The sequence below is a fragment of the Helicoverpa zea genome, chromosome 6, assembly GCF_022581195.2.
Source record: "Helicoverpa zea isolate HzStark_Cry1AcR chromosome 6, ilHelZeax1.1, whole genome shotgun sequence".
Taxonomy (NCBI): Eukaryota; Metazoa; Arthropoda; class Insecta; order Lepidoptera; family Noctuidae; genus Helicoverpa; species Helicoverpa zea.
Window position 1 is genome coordinate 5,327,093 of NC_061457.1, and position 12,680 is coordinate 5,339,772.

Consider the following 12,680-nt stretch of genomic DNA (forward strand, 5'->3'; position numbering starts at 1 on the left):
GTTCCACAAAGAACGGCAGCTGAGGGGGCGGTCGGGGCGGCACAGACCCGCCTCAGCGATTGTTGCTCGCGAATAAAGAAACATCCCCGTAGAAATTCATTTTGCCACGCTTTTTATTCCCTATAAAAATCAAACGAGGCGAACAACTCCCACTCATTACATTAATTCCCCAAAATTTTCCCAAATTTTTTTTTATTTCAATAATTAGAAACATTTCTTGCTCCACAAATAAAATGCATTGGCATATTTTATAAGTGATGCAGACAAACAAGTCGGGTGCAACAAAGTGTTTGGAACGTCATCGCGTGTAATACACGATGTAAAATCGTTCCCGCAATAAAACCGTGCGCGTATTTCACAAAGCTCCATAAATAATGGTCAATATGTCGAGCGGTATTGTCGATGCTGACAAATTGCCCCTCTCGGTTGCCGCCGCATTGTTGGCTACCGAAGCAGCGTAGTACACTTTTGTCATCTCTCCCCGCACAATGCCTCACGAATCTTCCGAATGACTTTTGTCAGCTATCATTTTCACTTCTATACTGAACAGAATTGCAAATCGGTTTTATTATGTTCCATGGGTCGTGAGTTTTCGTTTTACGATTTTATGATATGATAAATGGGAATGTTTGTCTCGAAACATTTGACGCCGATAAAATGTTTGGGTTTGTGTATTGTGTGGAATTCATGAATGAAGTTTCGAAAAGAAGGCAAATAAAATTGATCGGTATAGTACTATGGCAGAATGGTCCTATGAAAAAATATTGGAATGCTGTTGTCACTGTGTCACAAAAAACCTATTAACGGAAGAATGTATATATTGAATTCGCATAATTTTTATTCGGGATAGTAGGTACCTACCTATGATTTTGCTAGAGCAAAAATGATTCGGGTACCCATAAGCAATCCTTTATAAACTATTTATGACCCAAAAATATTAAGCATATCAGGTACTTAGCTATACGAACTTACACATACATGGATCTGACAAGTCTTTACCAAGCCTTAACATTATAAAATCTTTTAACCAGTCAGTTTTCCCAGATTTTGTACACTGCCATATAAATTTTATTGTAAAAATCATGAAAATATTCTAATTTTGTTGATAAGCTAATTACTACAGACCCACATTTATTTATTTATTTATTTAGGCACACCAACAACTTATTTACAAATACTTTCACATATATAAGTTTAGAATTGTAATAAGTCCTGCGTAAATATGTTAATTACAGGTGCGCACAACGTTCAAATTAAAAATAACTTAAATTAAACTAAACCAAACTATGCATAACAAAAATAATAATAAAAAAACACATTATAAACTGCACAGCTTTAGCGAGTTTATTTTATTGCAATAATCAAAAGTGCATTTACCTATATTTAGTATCTACCTATTAAAGAGGGTGTGAACCGTGTCCCCGGCAGTCCCTCCAAACTTACACATATTTGCTTTAAAATCGAACTACACAAAAACATTATTGTTCCCTAACAAAAGCAAATTACTGTGAAAATGAAATAAAAACCCTCTCTTCATCCCCTACTATTAAGAGATGATGTAGCGATACTCTGCGCAAACGCAACTGTGAACATTTCGTAGTCCGTAACACAGCGTACATTCGAAAACAGACTTTACTGTTCAGAATAAAGAGTTTGATTTACATGAGGCGGTTGTCTCAGTTTTGAAATACTGGAATGAAATCTAAAGTAAGCGTGACGGGTGAATAGGGCATAAAAACCCTATAAATCAAAGTCAAAAAGGCATAGACAATGCAGAGCGTCGGTCGCGAGTACTATGTCACCAGCTGCTTGGAGCCTTGCTCTCAGATATTGTTAGTTTGTTCCCATCAATAATGAGGGTATTATATAATTTTGGGCATTTTGTCACATTAGTGAGACGTATTGAACTATTGTTGTGTTGTTTGATGTTTATAGGGATTATTCTTGTTTTGCAACGTTAATCGGTTTGTATTTTAAAAAAGTGTGTTTTTTTAGAAAGAGTTAATGTTGATCACAAAACATTATAGTACAAAAATTAGATAACCGCTAACCTAACTCTAAAATAGGAATATTGCGCTGCTGCCAAATTTTATAAGAAAAATCTTATAACGCTCCTTGTTAACTAAATAAGTAACACAAAATAGAGTAATTTAAAGTTGCAAATTATTCGCTAGTAGGCACACTCTTTGTCTACACGAGTCAAAGCATTGCTTGCGCTGTTTACTGGAAACATTTACTTCTCCGGTTCTTTGAAACATTACCATTTTCACCATTCTGAACCTATATTTATTCAAAAGTATGGCTTAGGGTGAAAGCTCGTCATACTTACAGGAAAAAGTCTAGAATTAATTTCCTATTCTGGGCTGTAAGTTGTGAACTAATTTTAGTACTTTAATTGAGATGAGCCCTAACTTTTTAAATAGATAGATAGATACCCTTATGATTCCTTTTTCAAAAGACTAAATTACGAACCACCTTTCTCATCCACAGTTGCGTTTTCATATTAGTTGAGCACATAAACATGACTATTCGAGTACGAGAGTCAATCTATCAATAGGATCAATAAGTATTTGTATAAGTAACACTCAGCAGGGCTCATGTTTGTTCACGTATAGTCCTCGACTTGTTTGTAAACTACGAACTTTTTGCATGTTTGTTCATTTGTTCGACACTTCGGACCATTTTGTTGGAGTCTATAAATCTGTCAGACTTAAGCTAGATTTGTTGCTGTAGGATTTATTTGTGTATTTGCTGTTATATGCAAAATATTATTTTTATTGTCACAACGCCACTGGGACGATGATTAAATATTAACAGTACCTAACTGTGTTAGCCTTTCATATTATTATTTTTTTTGTTTTTGGTAGCATTTAGTATATATACGACATTGGAATTTTGTACAATGTCTAGGAAAAGTAGCTATACATTTCCCAGGATCTGTATGTATAAAATAATTATTGAAAGAATATTTTATACATTTCCTAAATAGCTTCGGAATTGTATACATTTCCTAGGAGCTGTATACAATTCCTAGACTTCATACATTTCCGGTAACATATACTTTACAATTAATGTTATTTAAAAGTTTTGACTTTCACAATCGTCGCCACAAATGACTAACTAAACCAGCATGCTGTAAAATGGTAATAAATTTTGGTTATCACTCCAAATATTAGTGCAAGTAAATTTTATTTGTAAACCGCCATTTGTGGTTAGGCAACAAACATCAAGTTCTAAGCTTTATGTCTTCATTACAAAATTACGGTTTCGTGAGGCAGCTACTTAGTTGCACCGCGAATAATTTAATGTAATGTTAAGGTAGCTTAGGTACTGCACCAGAAGCTAAAACAGGTCATTTTATAAATAATACCCAGTACCTACTGAACATATGTGGGGTATTTGCTTGTCTTTCTATACTGTATGTAACTAATATCCTACATAAATAACTTGATATTATATCTTACAAAAAATTTAATCATCATCACAATGTTCATCTCTTTTACAGGATTGTCACAAAAACTTCGTTCACCAGTGAATCTGTTAGCGTGAAAATTCTAAATTAATCCGGTATTATTCATGAACCCATTTAGATTCAAATTTTTATTTCAGTTCTATAATTTTACTTGAAATAGTTCAAACTTCGTAAGAAGCTAGCAACGCACGTACTTCAAGCATGTGTAGAACCCTGTTTTCGGACAGACACGGTTGCGGTCACAGTCGCGGCCAAGTCGCCCCGCGCGCCATCTGCCGTCGCCCTAATTACTTCCTACGCTATTCAACCCGACTGTACGTCGCTACCAGCTTTTGTTACATACAACCGTTTAATTTTTTAAAAAGGTAATTACTTGTTTATAAAGAAATAAGAAAGTAAGCCACACAAAGGAGTATGTGAACTGTAGAAAGTTTCGGTTCCGGTCGCCGTCAAACTCTCGTGAACGAAGTTTAGTTTCTAACCGCAAGTTTTAAATAATTCAAATATTATAACGTCAAAATTGCCTTAAAAATATTTATTTGACCCTTTAGATGTATAATTTAGGTTTTCCCTCTAATAATATACTTAAACACAATTGTTTGGGTTTAGGGAACATGCGTTCGGAGCTTTGGGAAAGCTCGAGTTTGTTAATTCCCCTACTCACCGCTAGATGGCACTGTAATTATAGTATTAGAAATATTGAAATGCTTGTTTACAATATGATTTATTTCTTAAATACTTTTTTTTTGTAAAATAAATAGAACTATTTAGAAATAAGCAATAATAATAGTTTGTCACTATAAAACCTTGACTGCATTGTACACCTAAGTGTTCATGAATGTTGATGTTCATAAGCAGATTTTTTTTTATAATTACCTACGTAGGTACTCAAATATAATTGTTTCTATGTAATAAAATGCAGCAAATATGAACATATTTTTTATGAGTAATATTTTATAACAAAGATCTTACATTGCAAAGTGTGGGAGTATAATATAGCTACACTATAATTGAGTAACCTATCAATTTAATTTAAATAATCCTATTAAATAATTACGATCAATATGTCTCGAGTTAATCGAATGGTTAGTCAACATAATTTCTCAGAATACATGAGTCATGTAGCTTGGTACAAAAGGCTCTCTCATCTTAGGGTACTGGCTAGGTATTTTATTAGAATCTTGAGTATAGACAAGGATGTATCAATAAAGGTAACGTTATAATTATTTACTTTCTAGTGACCTTAGTATTAAGCCTAATTATGTAGAGCTACAATCTAAATAGTTGATAAATATATCTACCTGGTACCAATGTAGCTAAGTATTTGCAATTCCTATTCGGTATTGTCTTCTTATAACTAACTGGCAAGTTTTCTAACTGTCTATTACCTACCTAAACTATGATAGATGGGCTTAGATGGGCTTCTCATCAGTATGGAGAAATGCTTTTCAAAATTTTTTGATAACTGGTATCAAAAATGTAAGCACTTTTATTGGGTACGTAAACAATTAAACATCTTCTGTACCTACCTACATCTCAATATTTTCCCAACACAATCCAAAAACAAAGACGTTATTAAATTAATGCAAACGACTTGACTCTAAAAGCTTTTAATTAACAAACGTCCAAACACTTTATAGTACCGACGTGTCAACTCTTCTGGAGCGATCTAATTCAATTAATTTATTTTGGTCACCAATTACGGGAACAACGCCGAAGCGACCGAGCGCACAAAATGCGAACCAAATACGACTATTTATTATTTGTGCATTGTCCGGGAATGAACCTGGGCGGCGCCGCTCCACAATGGAGCCCTCCATTATCCCGATAAAACAATAAGCGCTTTATTAAAAAGACATTCAATAATTTATTTTATTCATATTTTATTCGCACCGGACCGGCTCTAAACAAAAGTGTTCAATACAGCGCTAGATATACAGAGGTGCACAATAACCGCTGAATTTGGCGTGTTTATTAATTTAACGGATGGCACGAATGGCGATATTGATAGATTTCCTTTGTTTTGGTATATTTTCTGTTTGTTATCGGTTCATATTTTTTAATTAACCTACCTTCTGTTGTTTGGTAGTTCCTCTATGGGGCAGAATACAGTCGGTCATATACCTAGCTACCGTTAATATGAATGTCGCCAGATTGTAATGAAGAATAGGGATGGGCGGTGCCGCGCCACACAAACAGCTGAACTATTCAGGGAATGTTTGAACAATTCGGGTCGCGCGCCATCTGTCGAGGGTCGATTGAGACATTTTTGCAAAATAGCGCCATAATTACAGACTTCCGCATCCGGCAGCGCGTGCGCAGACGTCGACGCTCACGCCCACCGCATTTCGGATTTATGAAACTTAACACTTTTCATAGGTAACAATGCGTATATTGAGTTGCCACAGGCTAAAACTCTATTCGCTTTTTTCAACAGTCATACATTGTTGCCCATTTTATTTCACCTTTCTAATAATGACGGTTCGCAGAACTTGCGTATTGATTACTGCAAATAAATGAGGATAAAAACTCAGTAAATAGCTTTCAAGTTGTTAGTTCGTTTCCATTATTCATTTCGTGCCTAGTATGAGTTCTGATAGATAGGTAATCAGCGGGGCGAGAACTTATTGATGGCTGGCTACTGCCTATTTATTTATTGTTAGTTAGAAATGGAATATCGTGAGTTTAACTTTTTAGTTTTCACCTGGTAAGTTCCTAAGTCTAAATTCTGTAGCGGCGGTCATCTTGGATTTTTATTTCGTAAAGTGCAATGTGTTCTACTTGTCAATCCCTTTCATTTGATACCCATATTGTATAGCTACCTTAAAAATAACTTGTCCGCCATCTTGTATATTTAGCCATGTTGGATTTAGGATGACGTCACATAGCTTAACATGCATTGTCATCCAAACTAAACATGTATGCAAAATTTCAGCTCAATCGGTTGAGGGCAAGTGCTTTAAAATTGAGTTGTAAAATTCCACCCGAACACCCATTGCAAGTTAAATAAAAGCTTGTAAAATACAGTATAGCAGTGCCAGATCTATATTATTATTTATTGATATTTGTTTGAGGCAATCACCCCTCCAGACAAAATATTTGGCACTGGTTAGACATCAAAAGAGTTTCCACTGGATGCAGGTTGAATCGGAATGATATTAAATCCTAGACTTACCTCCCCACTCAGAGACATTTAATGTTTACTTAAGCCATTCCTTAGTGAAGGATTTGTATGACATTCCGTCACTAAGGAGTGACTTAAGTAATCATTAAATGTCTCTGAGTGGGGAGGTTACTTACATAGTTAAAAACCGACGTGAGTTTTCTTTCATGTTGATATAGAATAGACAACGAGTCTTAGATGAGTTTAAAGTCTCTACGACTTTGATTCTTACCTTCTTTAGGGGCGGTTATTTTTTCGATTAGTGTAGACTTTTATTCGGCCACCTCAGTGCCGCAAACACAGATATAAACAAGAGAAACAGTTGTTCCTACATGGATGTGCTCATCCAACCGCAATCCGCCGATTGTACTTACGCATGTCAGTGTCAAAAATGCTATCTCCCATCTTCCTCCCCCAGTCAAGAAACTTGGTACTAAATGACGCTTTTTCAAGGTTCAGCGCATGGAATTCACATAATTAATTAAAGGTTCCGACACCACATAGCTGAGTGATTTATATTAGTGCTATGGAATGCCAGTTTTTGCTCTGACACACGACATTCATTAACAGCAGTCACGCTTTTGAAAAAAAAGTGCCATACAGCTGTAAATCGTACAAATATGTTAACAGGCGCCGCGGTACTATTTACGAGTGTTAATCGGATTTTTTGTGATAATAATCACAGTCTAGTCTGGGTATTTTGATTTGAGATGAATTGATATTTTCGATAAAGTTTTAATTCGGCAATGCAAAGATTCAGTCAAATACAATGTGACTTTAGTTGTATATATGTGACTTAGGATTTTTAGGAATTGACTTAAGATTTTTGAGCGGATGGTATCCTTATGTTTTGTAACTCATACTTATCTGAAATGCAGTTAGGGAGTTTTCACCGCCGTGCCTCCTCCTCCTCCGCTATTCTGCATTAACACAAAACATTTACTACAACTCAACAACAACAAGGATAGGATCATTGTTATTTTGACGAGTTCAGGAAATTATATAGAAACCAGGAATAGAAAGTTAACCACGGTTATACAACAAATACTACAGCGTTCTTTCAATTAGACTACATGAAACGAAATCCTTAGTCGTAAGTAAGAGGTGAGGGATCGTAAAGTTCTCGTTTGATCGGTCGCGACTCGCAGCTCGCCGACAAAGCTCACATTTGCATCCACTTTGTCATTCATGTCGTATCCTCAGACTCATTCCTATTCCGCTTATATCACCGCAGAATGTACAGCCATGGTAATGAGATTCAGACGTTTCCGACTTTCTTTTAAAACTTAATGATGTGTGCAAGCTGAGGGTACATTATGTATACACTGTGCTACACAATATTTTTACCAAATTACATACCTCTTCAACCTCTCCGACTATGAAAGCAAAATTAGCATCAATAAACTGTGAACATAAAGAAGCTCGATTACTTTCCAACATCAAAAGAACAAAATAAAGCACAAACTAATAAAGTGACGCAATAGGAGATTGCTTTAATACTTAAAGTCCCCAAACGAGGGCCGATTGAAAGCTCCCCTAAGCGCCGTCAAATGACAGAGCCGAGTTTTCATTTTACTGAATAGATGCGCTAATTTGCATCATCTTTTTGAATTGCAAACAATATGGCCGGGTGGCCTTTATTTTTTCTCCATATTTCTGAGTTTTACGATGTAGGCAACATTCTATAGCGGGAAAAGTTTGCTGTTCTTTGTCACAACAAGTTTTAATTATTCCTCTAAATCCTTGTTGACTAGGTGCAAGTCAAAGTGAATTAAATACAGCACGGGGAGCGAACCCTAACAGCAATTTGCTGTCATTATTTTATCACGTCACAGAAAGACGAGTCGTATTCGCGGCGCGTATTTACAAATTTTAAATCCGCTCGGCGGCGGCGTGTGTGCGAACTCGACGCCCCCCGACTTTATTGGCGTCGGCAGCTCGCCTCTTTATTAACCAGTGTTTGATCTTCGTGTGACGCACGCGGAAATAGATAAATTGTTTGTTTTCCTCGCTGACGTCAACGCGACAAAGGGCCGTATTTGGTTTACCAAAAAACTCTTCTATTTGCGCGTCTGCAGGAGCGTGTTCATGCTAAATCATTATTCAAAGCTCACATATTAATTTCTTCAGGCGACTTAAGGTTGTCATTTAAGCGGAACATTAAATGTAAACGAGTCAAGTGAAGGGTTGTTTTCATTTCCGTGATTAGTGCCGGAGCGTTGTGTGGAGATTTATCACCTCTCGGAACGCGGCGAGTGTCAAATGGCGCGGCGGATGGCGGATATGCAGCGTGTGACGAACCGCACCACTAAATTAAAACATTTTAACTTGACAGCTACCGTCACGGCTATACCGAGCATGTTTTAACACAGATTTGCCCTTCGGCGAACAGAGACGGCCGAATGTTGTTTGGATTTTAATTTATTTGAAAATAATGCGTAGATACGCAATGGGCGGCGTGTAGGCGTTCGTTTTGCCATTTATGGTGCCATAATTAGCGTATATTGCAGAGATATGATCGCAGATCATAATTGCTTATAATAGAAAATATATTTACGCTAATTTTAATTATTACTTTAATTATACCTACGCAACATTTGAACACTGCTTTTAATAGCAAATATTATTATCGCTAATTAAGTACAATTATTAGTAAAGTTAATATTTTTAGGGATACACTTTGTTAAGTTTATCTTTCAGGACTATAATTTTTTTAACTTAAAATATCGGTAGCGACGTCTCCTCTGCTTCTCTATTCCAACCGCGGATATATGTCACGGGAGCGGGAATGATCGCGCCACCGTTTTATGATGCGCACTGACAGCTCTAATAGTCGTATCGCCTCTACAAAAACAAATGACACACGTGCTTTTGTTTCTCTCAGAGAAATTCGAAGTTGATTCATGCTCCTCTTCTGTGGAACGGTGAAAACCATGTTTGAAACAACATGAAGGTAATATATAACCGTATTTGCTAAATGCGTTCTCTTTTGTGTCTCGACGTTTCCCTTCACGTTATTGAAGTATGGCAGATTAATGCGTATTCGAAGAAGTCGATATTACTTCTGAAGGGGGTCTAAACTAAACCATGTGATTTACAGCGACCGGACTGAGCTGTTAAAAAGTTGTAAACTGCCTGTGTTTCCGCCGCTTTTTGCAACAATGTTTTAGTATTCTGACGACTTATATGTTAATGTATTGTATGATATTGTTAAGTCTGTAAAACAATAAACTTTCATAATGTAATACATAAGCAATGATCTTTGTTTATGTAGCTGTAATGTCAGCATGGAGTTTCCATTGACATGAGAACAATAAATGTCTCGTAACTTGTAATGTCGATCTATCTTACAACATGTACTGGGTGTTATAGAGAGAGCAAAAACTTGATATGTAGAAATAGCTAAATAGATAGATGTTCTATGTACTTGTGGATCTAAGTTCAGTCAAAAAACTGAACAGTTTAATGAGATTGTCGTATTATACATAACAATATCACATAATACTTGCAGTTCTTTATGGACTATTTAGAGTTACCTATTCTAAATTCCAACAGTATCAAGGTACTTTAACCACATAACCAACATATCAATATGGAGCGAAACTTTTTCTATAGAATTGCCATTTATTTAAATAGTAAATGGACTTATAGTTCGGCCATTCAGAGAATGCGTTCCTGACACGTCGCGATTGAACTGACGACGTAACTTTGCAATGGCGTTGCAGTTACGATAAAAATATTTTTGCTGGTTGTTTACCGTTTTAACAATTGAGGAGCATTAAAACAACATTATTATATCAATAATCAATGAATGTTATTACGTCGTCAGTTCAATCGCGACGTGTCAGGAACGCATTCTCTGAATGGCCGAACTATAACACTTTAAATCAATTACTTAATCTAATTTAACCTCGTTTTTTTATCACGATACTTAGTAAGCACCGTCTTAAAAAGTATCCAATTAATTTGCGTCTGTTGTGTGACAACGTTTCTCGGAAGGTGTTGCCATATGTTGTCGTTTGACTCGCCGACAACGTCACTATTTATGTGACGGTATTAATCATAAGTTGTTAATGAGCCCTGCTTTATTTCAAGGACAAGATCCGGCCCGTGGTTGTTGCGGATGGAGAGAAAAAGGGTTACTGATAATTAATATCTAATTTATTTTTAATATGGTGTATAATGGTTACTTACAGCCGATTGCCATGTTATCATACCTATATTGTGTCAAAAATCCGATTTATTCCATAAGTATTTTGTGGCTCTGTTGTTATTCTAGATTCTTATATTAGCCAATTTATTCTTTTTTTAATCAACTCAAACTCTCTACAGCAGTGGTTCTTAACCGGTGGTCCGCGGAACACTGGTGGTCCCTGGAGGCATTCCAAGTGGTCCGCGAAGCTTAGCTTCGCGACGTTGCTATACGTTATCTAACTTAATTTTTATTGACTTATAATTGCGAGCGGGGGTTTTCGCATGGATGTATAGCGGGTGTGTCGTACCTAGTCCCCCCATTCATGGAAATGTATGTTTGGGCAACATTTTACGTAATATTTGGTTGAAGTCCGATAAAAATTTCGCGCTCGCTTCGCTCGCATATTCAGGAACGATATGCCCTCATTTTGGCATTTGTCAACAAACAAAAAGTTAAGTACGTTTGGGCTAAATTTTACGTAATTTTTGTTTTAAGTCCGATAAAAATTTCGCGCTCGCTTCGCTCGCGTATCAGGAACTATATGCCCTTATTTTTGCATTTGTCAACAAACAAAATGTTAAGTACGTTTGGGTTACATTTTACGTAATATTTGGTTTAAGTCCGATAAAAATTTCGCGCTCGCTTCGCTCGCATATTCAGGAACTATATGCCCTTATTTTTGCATTTGTCAACAAACAAAATGTTAAGTACGTTTGGGCTACATTTTACATAATATTTGGTTTAAGTCCGATAAAAATTTCGCGCTCGCTTCGCTCGCGCATTTGGCAAATACATAGGCTACTTTTTCTTTATTTGCATTTGCTTACCTACACAACTACCGACATGCTTTAGCTTTGAGTAGAACTGACCCAAAAATTCAGATTTTTTTTTTTATAAATAATAAAGAAATGAGTGCTAATTTAGGTAAACCGATGAGGTGGTCCCCGGCAAGACAAACTTTAGTTAAAGTGGTCCCTCATGTCAAAAAGGTTAAGAACCACTGCTCTACAGCAACAAACAGAACTGGCAAACTGCCTGAACCTGTAGCAAGTTTGCGATGGAAAACCTGATGTTCTATTATGATACTCACCTTTCTGACCTCATCATCGTCACCATCACGATCTATCCGATCCGATAATACATCCGATTTTTAAAATCACTGTGTGTTATATGTCAACACACTGTGTTCAACTAGACTACCATACCTAACCCTGTCGCCAGTTTTTACTGCTTCAAAGCAAATTCATAAATGTCGAAAATACAAAGACCGTACGCATTTAAACTGTCAAGCGACAAATGGCAAGAAGGTATGGTGTATGAAGAACGCAAATATGAAAGACATGAGCTTCGAGGCAGGTGGTACAAAAGCACTTCTATTTTAACGAGCCGTTTAATACCTTGCCTTTGATCTACACTATCTTCATCGATCGGGTTAAAGGCAGATTGCACGTCAACACTTACCATTTGTTTTAAAAGTTTAATTATTATTTAATGTGTTGAAACCTTATATAATTTTACAATTAAAATTTTAATTAAATGAGAGGTGAAACATGAAGGGTTATTTCGATAAAAACAGTTTTTATACCTACCTTCCTAAGTTCCAGTCTCCATTTTGAGTAATCCTACTTATATTATAAATGTGAAAGTTTGTGAGAATGTATGGATGTATGTTTGTTATTCAATCACGCAAAAACGGCTGGACCGATTTGATTGAAACTTGGTATGTAGATAGGTGATACCCTGGATTAACACATAAGCTACTTTTTATCAACACACCACGCGGGCGAAGCCGCTGGCGGAAGCTAGTAGTAAATAAGTCCGCTGTGTAAGATGGCCCCTGTTTCTAGGGT